The 12216-nt window shown below is 43.1% G+C and overlaps 1 protein-coding gene across 8 annotated transcripts in view; it reads left to right on the forward strand.

Annotated features, from left to right (window-relative positions):
- The first annotated feature begins 11254 nt into the window (after positions 1–11254).
- The window catches only part of INPP4B (inositol polyphosphate-4-phosphatase type II B), a 315749-nt gene continuing 314787 nt past the window's right edge, over positions 11255–12216 (forward strand). For 3 of the 8 annotated variants that reach the window (XM_048303087.1, XM_048303078.1, XM_048303079.1), the window contains exon 1: positions 11255–11668. The gene's annotated coding sequence lies outside the window, so the exon portion shown is untranslated. The remainder of the gene's footprint in view (positions 11669–12216) is intronic. The other 5 variants (XM_048303077.1, XM_048303082.1, XM_048303084.1 and 2 more) reach the window with 3 other exon arrangements.

Consider the following 12216-nt stretch of genomic DNA (forward strand, 5'->3'; position numbering starts at 1 on the left):
TGTTTGTAACAAGTTGTGTCACAAGGAAAATATCATGCACCACAATGCAGATGGGCAGAAAGTAAAGATGCTATTGCCAATGTGTTCTGAGGTAATAAATGTCAATGCTAAATGAAGGACTGCAACACCTTGAAGAGCACTAGATCATGTTGTGCTTCTCAGTCCTTGCTCAGATTTTGTCTGGATTATCCCTGCAGTCATATCACTTTTCCAAATTTTTATATCATTATCTTATTGTCAGCTACACAAATATACATTGAACTGTACAAGAAGAGTGAAAGGCAAGAAGCCCTGAGGTACCTCCACCTTTCTTCATGAAATCTGTAGTTTTGTACTTCATCACTCCTTAGTTTCTAAGATTTAATATGAAAATGAGCATGAAAAAAAAATCCATTTTCACAGTCATAATCAAGAGAGATGGCATTTAGCAGTTTCCTCAGAAAGCAAAGCTCCAGTGAAAGCACTCGACAGACTCAAGCTCTTGGAGGCTCATTACTAGTAGCAACACCATAGGCTTTTCCCTTGTACGCTGTCATCCTACTCTCACCTTTAATTGTGAAATGCTTGTTCATTCCCCATGTTTGCCCTCATTAAGGAGAGGAAAATGAATGGCTAGCATAGAAGTAGTGTTGTGTTACAAACGTTATCCAGCATATATGTTTCTTCTCTAGCCAGTTTCACATGCAAGTTAATGTTGTTCTTCCAGCCACAGGAGACATATGTTCCTCCTGTCCTGTGCAGGTAAGTTGGGGCTCATGCTGCATGTCCTCTGAGCATGGCAGAGGTGAAACAGCTCTATCTCAAGGACTCTGTTTAATTTACACCAAATATTTCCTATATCCAATAAATGTTCAGAAAAAACTTCCCCTCTGGGAGGATTATTTCCACCCAAAGGAGAACTTGCCTTCAAAAATGTAATATACAAACTCAGAGTTTCGTAGTTCCTACATAGTTTTTTCTTTGCTATTGTTTCTTCTCAATTTTCTTTTTCTGTCTTCATTTTATGTACATTGCAAGAAACCTCTTCAGGCAGATCACTGTCAGAATACAAAAGGCAGGAAAAATAAAACATATGTATATTCTGGAACGAGATTTTAGGGAAATCCTTAGAAAATCAGTATTTGTCCCAATTACTTTGCAGTAGGAATATAACATTTCTAAAGAAGGAAATATCCCCCAGATTCCCTTGGCAAAGGCTGCTGGACAATAACTCTATGGAAGCATTTGCTTTCTGTCTTTTAATCTCATCTTTTGTTCCCCACAAAATGTTTTGAGGTTGACTTGGAGGATTAAGTCTCTTCACAAAGCACGTGGAGCCACGTACAGCACAGGGAAGGGACAGGTAGCCACAACACACATGGTCATGCTGGCCTGAGGGTGAAGGAGCAATGGAGCACAGCCACAGCATTTGCCTCTGCCTTGCTGTCCACCCCCATACTTCCTTCTCGGCTCATCTCTCACTCACTTCCCAGCCCACACCACAGAGTTTGGCTACTTGGTTCATGTTTCCTGAGGTTCTGCTGGGTGATTTTAACCAGAAATGTGAAAGGTGCAAGGTAAATTCCACCTGTGATTGGTTGGAAGGCAGCTACAAGTGCATCTCTTGCAGAGTGGGCGAATTCTCTTCTTACTCAGATGCTGCAGCTTCAGAACACTTTAGCTGGATCCAACAGAATTTCTCTGAATTTGTCACAGGGGGGAAAAAGTAAACAGATTCTGACACAATGTATCAAATACAGCTAACTTAATACTTCTCCAAGAAGCTGTACCTTTAATTTTTTCTCCTGCTTGACTTACAAGTAATACATGTGTAAACCACTTGACCCCACATTGTCCCTAAAAATAACAGGGAGGAAGTGGTTACAGAGTTATTAACACCATCCACATTTGCTACAATGTTTTTATAACCCTGAAGTTAACATCTTAGCAACGAATGCTAGCTAACTAATAAAAGAAACACCCCCCCCAACAAAAAAGCCCCCAAACCCGTGAATACAAACATTATATTGTAATGGATCTATACTTGACCTGTGAAAATTAACTTTTATTAAGTAGACTTGACAAAAATAGTGCCAGTCACATAGGTCAATTTACCTTCAACTAGCTGAAGTAGTATTTATTCTGAAGACATTTATCTATAGGCAGTGAACCAAGCAAATTAACACACTCTGGGGTTACTGTTATGTACCTACCAAATACATTCTTTTTGAGAAGGACCAAGAACAAATGTTTCTCTCTAACCAGATGTGCTGTATCACTAAAGCTATCTTCTCTGTGTGGTTCTGCTCCAGGACACAGAACCCTTGACTTTTCATGATAGCAGCAAAATATTAGAATGTTGGCAGACAAGTTAGTACATAAAGCATAGAGCTAAATATTCTTGTTGTCAAGCTGCAGAAAGAGGTCCTAAAGCTATGTGAGAGTAACTACATTAAATTCAGTGGAATATGTGCATGTATCAAGATGACCTAGATACAAGTCAGGAAGAAACAGGGGATAGGTCTCAAAACCAACCTTCTGGTAACCAGAGAAACTGACAGATATTCATTCCTTGATACAAATGGGCTCGACTTTTCTTATGACCTTAAACATGACTTAAGTTATCTTAAATGTGTTCTTCTTAAACTGAATAATAACACTTCACTCTTGTCTAGAGTCTGTTGGTTGAGGATTTTAACTTGTCCTAACAACTCAATTAAAGGCCAGACTTTCCTAGACATGGAGAGACAGGCAATAGCCTGACAGACACTCAAAGGAAATATGGTTCCTTCCTAAGCCTTGTGATCCTTTTTAGGCCAACGATGTCATATGATTCTACTTTCTCCCATGCTCTTCGAGGCAGTCAACTGCTCAATGGTACACAAAGGAGGGTTTCCCTTGACACTTACCCAGACTTAATTAATTTTCCTTGGTCAAAATAAAGCACATAGGACAAAAATCTTTTTTTGTATCCTGAATGGCACACAAATGTTCAAAGGCCAGTTATAGCCAGTGCCCAAATTTAACTTACCTTGCGACGTCAGTGAGGGGTATTATAGCTATTTTACAAGTGTGTCAGATTCATGTAAGTTAAGTGAAAATCTCAAAATTAGGTAAAACGTCAGTGACAAAGATGAAACTAACCCCACTGTCCTCACCATCAATCACCACATAGTCATTATTTCCATTTGTTTCATTTACTTTACAGTGCAAGGTAGATAATACTTTTAAACACAGTGGAAAAAACCAGACCTCAGCCAGCAGAACAGACAGCCCACTTTAAGTAGTGAACATCATTAGCCTTAGACAGTTGATTCATGTTGCACACAAATTTCTACAGGACAGGATCAAAATCCAAAATATATTAAAGATCAGGAGATGAGAAGTGAGGGACATAATCAGCTAGGCATATACTAAGCTTGCCAAAATATACTTTGTATCGCTCTTTTAAATTGCAGTACAGGGAAAAGAATACACAGTTAAGTGGTGATGATTTCAGATTAACCATTTACCCTAAGACAGGCTGCAATATCATACACAGACAAGAGACTGCTATTTTTGAATGGCATCAAATTGTGAATTGAAGCACAGCAGGTAGGAAAATACTGCAAAGGGGTTTGAAAGTGATTGCTCATCTGTGTAGTAAAATATATCCTTTTTGAAGTCCTGCTGTGACCAGTATAAAATGATCAAGTGTGAGAGTCTGCATGTGGTCTGCCAACGTTTAGGAATCAGGAGAATCATTGTCCAAGGTAGGGCTGCACATTACAGTTACATGAATAAGCCAATACTAAATGGTGATAGAAAGTTATCCTACAAGTAAAACTTTTCTGAAATCAAGGTGGCTGTGATTGAAAGTTTTGCCTGATTAGAACAGGGGCTAGCAATTTTCAAACAAGGGTTGTCAGAACTGTAGTTTTCTCTTTCAAATTAGAAGAAAGTGTGGCAGCAGGAGCTGAGCAGAAGCTCAGCAAGAGCAGGAGGGGTTTTTCCCTTCAAGAGATGAGATGTTGCTAATTAGCTGAGTGGTGGTATCTTACTTCTGTGGCAGGCAGGCAGAGCTCTCTGCTTCTGCTGCTCCTGGTATCACAGGGAGCTGTGAGCCAGCCCCTTGCTCAGATGTCTCCCTTGGGCTGCAACATCTTGCAATACCTGCAACATCCCTCTACCTGCTATTCAAACCTGCCTGCTTGCTGACTTGAGTACTGCCTTACGAGTCCTTATTTTTTGTCAGTCAATATTTGAGGTAGTTAATCTACTTGTGTTGTCAGTGACATCCTCTTGATGTATGGATGACACATGGTGAGAGAAAAACATATGCTGGAAGCTTTATGTTCATTTCTCTGAGGGAGTTCCCCAGTTTACTCCACACAGATGTGAGAGGTTCAGAGTGTCATGGCACAGGGCACCAGGTTTGGCCCAGCTCTAAAGGTTTTTGTTTGCATCCATGTCAAGAATCCATCTAGGAGCTGTGAAATTTAATATTCCAGGCTTTGTTTACATGAACTATGCCCTGGAAAAATTGCCAGGATCCAAGTTAAAGGCAAAAAATGCTGCTCAAAAGAGTAATGGACTTGCACAAAGCGTTCCCTCAGTTGTCAGCCGCACCTGTTCTATACCTGGACCCCCTCCCAGTGCAAGAGGAGACAGTCTGTAAACAGAAAAGAATGCAGCTTCTAAAGGTTATTTTTCCATTTGCAGTCCTTATTTCTGAACATTCTATTCAAGCTCTAAACCCCTGTTTAGATATGGAAGAGAAGTTAAAGCTTCAGCTTAAATGATTTTCTTTGGTTTTCAAGTGTTTACTTTCCCTCACACAAGTGTGGGATCTTCTTGGGCTCCTCTTGCTGTGAATTCACAGGGTATACATTAAAGGATATTTATGCAGCGTAAAGGCAGATACATATTTAATAAGAATGGAGTTCTCATAATCATTTTATCAAGCTACCAATGACAAGGTATCCTATCAACTTGCTACTTCAATCTGGCAGACATTTGTGAATTTTCAGGTTTCAGATGTTGCTCATCTTCAACCAGCTGCCACAAATGCAGCAAAAATCTATTTCAAAGGAGAGTGTGAATTACTGTGAGAACTACTCCAACAAAAGCACTGGAAAGCTCTAACGGTTTCATATTCTATGGAATCAAATATTTTAATTTTCACCATGCAAATTAAAAAAAATAGCTGTCAAGGTTTGAGAGAAAGTTGTTTTCAATATATTATGATAAAAATAATTACACCAGTGGAGGGCAATGCAAATGTGAACTTGGCTGCTTTCTGAAAAATTGTCCCTTTGAAAAATGAGAGAATTGGGAAGAGCTGCCCATTGGCAAGGACACTCTTTTTTGTAGGCTGTGCTATCCCAGAGGACTGTTTTGTCTCTGAATGTTGAGGCAAAGGGAATGTGGGATTAAGTTTAGGACAAAGCCAGATCCTCTTGAGTTTTTGGCAGAGTTATAAAGGGAGAAGATCAGTAATATTCTTTTTTGTAGGTATGTAATAGTTACAGTTCTAACTTCTGAGAATGAAACTGGAAGTCTGAACTATAATATAAGGGGGTGGTTGTAGGGGAATAAAAAGTGCCATGAAATTGCTTTCAAAGCTATAGGAATGGGGTTGGATTTTGGGATTTGACGATTGGAGATTTTTTTTTCTGAGGAATTTTTTTGACAGGTGTTTTTGTTTTTATGAGTTTTGGGTGGGTTTTTTTTTTTTGGTTTTTTTTTTTTGGTTTTTTTGTTTTTGTTTTTTTTGTTTTTTTGGTCTTTTTTTTTGTGGTGGAGATCAACAAAATGCTTTAAAACAGGTCTGTTCTGGCAATGTACAAACCTTCCCTGAAATTCAGCCTACACAGAAAATGTGAAAAAAGTGATGGTGAAATCTTGTCAGCAAGCAGGGAACCATGTATTGCTTCCATTTCAGCCTGTCTGATGACTTTATTGTTTTAGACAGTAAACTAACTGCTGGCTTGCCCTTTCACCTTCTGTCCCAAACAAGTATTGCCGAAAGATATTGAAGTGGTTTTGCCTTGTGAGATAAAATTGAGCAGTGTGATTTTTTGGCAGAGGTTAAGTGTCCAATGTCAAGTAACAGGGCATTTGGCCTGAAAAATGGCATCCAGTACTAGTAGACCTAATAAAACTATGGCTTCTGCCCTGAGCATAGGTCAGTAAAAGACCCCTGAAGTCTACAGAGTTTGTACTAATGGAACTGATCCAATGATTTAACCATTTATCTTGACTCTTTTAAGCCTTGCATGCTAGTCATTTATACTGGTACAAAGTGAGCAGAAAATGAAACTAAAACTCCATCTCTCTGGGGTTTTTTGTTTGTTTGTGTTTTGTTTTTGTTTTGTTTTTGTTTTTGGGAAGTTTTTTTTAAGCTGCAGCCCCTCAGTATTTAGTATAAGATCTGCATATGTCTGTTTTACCTGGCAAATCTGATCGAGATTTGGCTTGGGCATACAGCTGCACTGTTATCAAAGTGGCCAGAGAACATGATACAGTGGTTACACAAGCTTTAAGAGATGATACCTCACATGGAAGCTATTACCATATAGTCTCTCCATTAAAATGTTTTGAACAGTAGAGAAGGCTTATGCTGTTCAGCATTTTGCGTCATACGAATATTTCCAAGTTTGTGTTAGTGATAAAATCACATTTTCTGTCCTTTAGAACTCTGCTTCTTGTCCCTTGGTTTTACATGAAACTTTGCACCGCAGCAAATGTTGAAACTGAGAGAAAATGCTATTGAAGAAAAGAGCAATAATAGTGTAATAATGCTTTGTCTATGATTTCTATGACTGCCTTTTTCCTAGCAGTGGGGCAAAAGAGAAATTACTGCTCAGATTGATGAGAAATAGTTGGATGTTATATCCAGTGCACAGAAAAACATCAGGGTTACTTTGTTACAATCATTCCCTACTTGTACAACAAACACAGTAAATATTGCCAAAATATAAGGAAAGCAAATCCATCTGCCTTTCAGCAGGAGGTGCAGTCTGTGCAGCATAAGACATCATTTTGGTTTGGGGTTTTTTATTATTTGCACTACCCCCCCCCCCCCCCCCCCCCTTTCATTTAGTACACAGTGTGATACATTCTCTGCAGGGCTTTCTCCAGCAGTTCTGTATTGGTTTTCCTCCATGTCTTTTGATGAAAAGTCTGTGACCATTTCAGATGACTGAGGAAGTGTTTACCTTTGGCATTGCTTTCTTCTGTATTTGGTAGTATGGGATTTGTCTCAGTTTCACCTCCATATTATTACTTACACAGCTCTTCCTCTGGTGGGTGTTGATCCTGCAAGTTGTTTGATGCTGGCAGTGGCCTGCACAGGCCTCAGTGGAGCCACTGGTACAACCTATTGCCCACACAGAACAACCTGCAAAATCAAGGCTTCAATTTGTTCAGTAAGTCATGGTTTACCATTCCCCTGCAGAACCTAGGTCATCATCTTCTTGCTTCTTCTACTGTCATTCTGCATTCTGCATTGTATGTATATGTAGCTGTATTGCAATATGTATGTTTGGTATAAATTGCAATATTTAGGTTAGCAGGGTAGCTTTTTGGCACACCTCCACCATCAGCGTACGTAACAAGGTGTGAGGTACTGAGAGCCAAACTGTAGTTTACGGTCACTGAGTCTGTTTGTTGAGAGCCTGACATAGTGCACAGATTTCAATTTTGTGCAGTAATCTACGGTGACACTGTTGTGCAGGAAGCCCTACCAGTCAAGTTCAGTCCTGCTAGGATGTGGTTTTTGCTGATTTTTGCTTAGTGCTTTAGGTTTATTTTCAGTGTCAGAAACATCCTTTGGTTTCAGGCAGGGTTGTTGGTTCCACCAGGAGATTGACTTTAGGGGGTGGGAGTGATCATGCAGTGATGGAGGAAATGTTTATGCTTTCATTAGGATTTAATTTTTGATTCCCTGGTTCTTTGCAGTTAAAAAGCTGGTATAAATTCAGCAAATTTTGCTGTATTGTGGTTAGTATGAAGAAGCAATGCAATTACCCCATGCAGTCATTCATACCAACTGTCCGGAGAATGAACAGCCTTGGATTTTTACCCTAGCTGTGCCTTCAGATATATTTCATTGCTTGGGAATACAGAATGCTTTAGATCCTCTTCATCCCCTCTTTGATTCTGAACCTAAATTTAACTTCTCTGCCTGACACAGCCCTGCTTCCTAACAAGGTTAGCATGACAGCCCCAATTGTGTTTGGTGTCATTAAGTCCTTTCCCTTGGTAAAATGTTATATGAAACGCCAATCGAAGATAACAAAAAAAGAGCTTCCTGAAAACAATCCCTTTCTATCCATCAAAATGTACTCTGAGAAAAGGCCTATGACAATAAATATTTGCATTTCTTCTTGCTTAGACCTTTGCCTTTCCTTGAAGGTTTAGTAAATTCCTATCAACCTTGTTACTTCCCCCTGTGCTGGGAGACTTTGATTGGTATTTAGAGCTTCTCCAGCAGACAAGCTCTACTCCAGCTGCTGACAGGCCTTTAAATCCTACATCTTATCCTCATCCTGGAGTTTTTCAATGATTTATTGTTCTCTTTGATCCCAAGCCTTGGCCTGGAAATAGTAAACCTTGCTAGCCAGATTGCATCTGGTTAGTTGGATCTGGCTAGCAGAGTGGGGATATTCTCCAATAGCTCCATGTGTTGTCCCCTTAGGAAGTCTTAAGTCTGTCACAATTTAATTTCTTGTTTTCTCCCTGCCCCCCCGATCTCCGTATCCTCACCATTTTCCATTAAGCTAGAGACTCCTGATAAATATTTCATATTTTTAAGGTGGAATATAGGACATTATACATAGGAGTTGGGGAGATAGCAAAGTGGGAGATTTCAGAGCAATAAGGACATTGATTTGGAAAATGTTGGGAAATGTGGAAAGATATTAATAATAAAACTGCCATAATAAGGAGGTGTTTAATTTTTCTCCTTCTACCACGGATGTCTGTTAAAAGCTGGGCTTCAGATGCTACTTTCCATATACCAGAATGAGCTGAATTATACAGTCAAGTACTTTATTAGGTCAATGTCTTGTCTTCTAAAGGCTCAAATCTGCATTGCTTTTTTGAGAATACTTTTATAGCTTGCCTGAAGCTTTCTGATACATTTATTGTGGAGCACAGGTAGAGGTAGGCTAAAATTTTCAAGCCTGAATGGATGCAGTTAGACACCCTAAATCCATAGCTAGGCACTTAAGGAAATGTGATTTTCAGAGGTAGGGAGTATAGAAACACATTCAAAATAATTTTGAGCTCAGTATTTTTGAGCATTAGATACCTTTTTTTATGCTTAAGTGTATTTTCAAGCTCTGAAAATTTTGACTGCATGACAGAAAAGAGCTTTAGACTATATATCCATTTTAAAACATTTCAGAGTTGGATGAAACTCTGATTATCTAACATATTTTTTTCCCATATTGACATAGGGCAGATTTCTGAACAGCCATATTACAGTAATATCTTGAGTCCTAACATAAGACTAATCTAAAAATCAGCCTTTTTCCTTCCTGTGGTCTGCAGTATGGCTGGCTATACAATAAAGTCTTGCCCAAGAAAAAGTGTTCTTCAAGACAACATTTTTGGTAACTGCTGTTAATAAAGTTCCATGCTATACATATTCAATGTTTTATTACTGAAAAAACTAAGCAGGGGCTCTCATTGCATTTCCTTCCAAATCTACACAGGATATCAATTTTACAGACTCGGTAACTCAGTTCTGAACTTATATAGGAGTTTGGGATTGCTTTCATTTGAAAAGCAGCCACAGACTAAACCTCAATAGTACTTTGTTCTTAAGGGAGCACAGAGAAAGAAACAGCCTATGCAATTGAATTGGACATAGCCAAGTTTTGCAAGTTCCCTGTTCACCATCTAGATTGTCATTGGTGGCACCCTGAGTCTACTGCTACCAATTCCTGTGCCAGCAGGATCTTTCCTGATGTGTGTTACCCTGTGGAACATTAAAAATTGAACAAGGAAGATTGTGAAGAAACTCCTCTTGTGAGAAGCAAATTATTGTACATGAGAGATGCTCAAAGACTAATCTCTGAATTGAAAAGGTGGTTTAACTTCATTACGATGGTTTGTTGAGCCTTTTGCTGCAAACATTTATGCATGAGTAGCTTTACATTAGTGGGTATTTCCATCAAGCTAGATTTTTGTGTTTTACTTTATTGAGGTGTTTGGACAAGGTCAAATATCTCTTGTGCCTTCTCAGGGTTTCCCCTTCAGTTTTGTGTAGCTTCTAATGTTATTTGTTTAGCTCTCATCTTTGTGTCGCTGCTCCCAGCTTTGTATCTCTGTATCTCTGTTTTGACTTCAAGCTCTCAAAGCTGAATCAGTCTTGCTTTGCACAGATCATTGTCAGGCTTTGGGCTGGTGCCTTGTAGATGACTGCAGTTTTTACAACACAGGAAACACTAAATCCAACCCTGAAACAAATGATACTGAGTAGGCTAATGTAGCTATCTAATCTGTATTAACTTCAGTTGCTTGGAGAATGATGGTGTAGGAGTGAGTTATGCTGCTCAAATCCCAGATGGTGTCCTGCAATAATGCACAAGTAGTCTCAAAAGGATTGATTGAAGTTTCAAATACCAGAATTTATCTAACTACAAAAGAAGTAGATAAAAACCCCCTGGATTAAAAGAAGATTATTATCAAGTGAGTAACATGCTTTAGAAATTATTTGTCTTAATTCCTCTGTTGCCATACACACAAACCCAGTTTTCAGATGCCGTAGATCGAAGGCCGGGTGTATGGATGCCATTAGTACTTTCTGGAGCGGCAGCACCGGCCGGAGGCGAGGTATAGCCCTCCCGCCTTCCTCCCTGACAGGACCAGGCATCCCTCATCGCCCACCCCCCAAAGTTTTGAGGCTGGAAGGCAGCCGGCTCGGCGGCTCCTAGGAGCCGCTTGCTTGCCTTCTAGGGGGATTCCGTTTCCAGCTCCGGGAGAGGGAAGGCACTAGCGTTTCCCACCGGTCCTGCCGCCTTCCCCTGAGCCACAGTGCCACGGGAGGTGCCGATGTGGAGCTTGCCAGCCCGGGCCGAGCTGGCGCCGGGGCCGCCGGGAGCGACCCCAGCCTCGTCCGACCGTCCCCTCGGGCCGGGCGAGCTCCCGTCACGGCCTCCCAGCCCGCGTTAGCCGGCAGAGGCGGCCGCGGCGGCCGGGCTCCCTCTGGGCGGCAGGAGGTGAATGGCAAGCGCCAGCTTCTCCCTCCCACACCCCAGTGTCGGTCTCGCCTCCTCCAGCAGCAGCAGTAGCGGGTCACCTCTGCGCGGCTGAGCCGAGCCGCGCCGCGCTGCCTGCTGGCCGCAGGGCTGCCGGGGAGGCGGCTGGCGGCTCCCCTCTACCTGCGGGGCCGCCGCCGGCTTGCGGTGACATTGGGAGGGGACTCCCGAGGGTGGCGCCGGGGGCAGGAGCGCCCGTGCCCAGCGCCAGCCGCACCTCGACCTCCCGGCGGCGGCGGCGGGGAGCGGGGCGGCGGGAGGGCTCGGCTCCGGCTGCCCAGGCGCGCAGCCCTTCATTTCCTCTCGCCGTCCGTCGCGCTGCTGGAGGCTCCGGACTATAAATAGCAGCTCGCCCGCCGCCGAGTGCCTCCCGCACGCAACTAGGGGAAAGTGCCGTGCCGGCCACCCCGCCGGCACCCGCCTGCCCCGCTGCCGGACAGGTACTGCCGCTCGGGAGGGGTGCGGGGGCTCGTGCTGCTGGCCAGGGTTTTGTTTCCTTGTTTTCCCCGCGGGCTCCGGAGCGTCAGGAGAGATTAGAAGCCGAGAATCGGTTCTGGCAAAGTCCCTCCCTTTTATTCCCTTATCAAGTTTCTTAAGGTTACAGCCCGCCGAGCGCGCAGCCCTGGCAGCGGGAGAAGGCGCCCTCGCCGGGAGCCGCGGCCGCCGCTGGGCGAGGGTGATCCGGGCTGGAGTGCGCCGAGGGCGGCTGCCGCTCTCCCGCCGCCTCAGGGCCAGCGCTGAGGGAAGGAAGGTGGCCCGGCCGCCCCAGAGACCCGTGCCCGGCCCGCCACCGCCCTCTGGGGACCACCGGGCGTGCGGAAGGACCCGAGCTGCCGGGGCAGCTTCAGCTAGGACCCACCGGGGATCTCCCCTAGTTTCTCCCGACGGCGGCGGCGTTGCCCGCCGGGAGCCTGAATGCCGCCTTGGTCGCGGTGCCGGCCCCCCCGTGCAGCTGTGGCTGTGACCCTCCTGAAGGGGTAACGGGGGG

The sequence above is a fragment of the Corvus hawaiiensis genome, chromosome 5 (genome assembly GCF_020740725.1).
Source record: "Corvus hawaiiensis isolate bCorHaw1 chromosome 5, bCorHaw1.pri.cur, whole genome shotgun sequence".
NCBI lineage: Eukaryota > Metazoa > Chordata > Aves > Passeriformes > Corvidae > Corvus > Corvus hawaiiensis.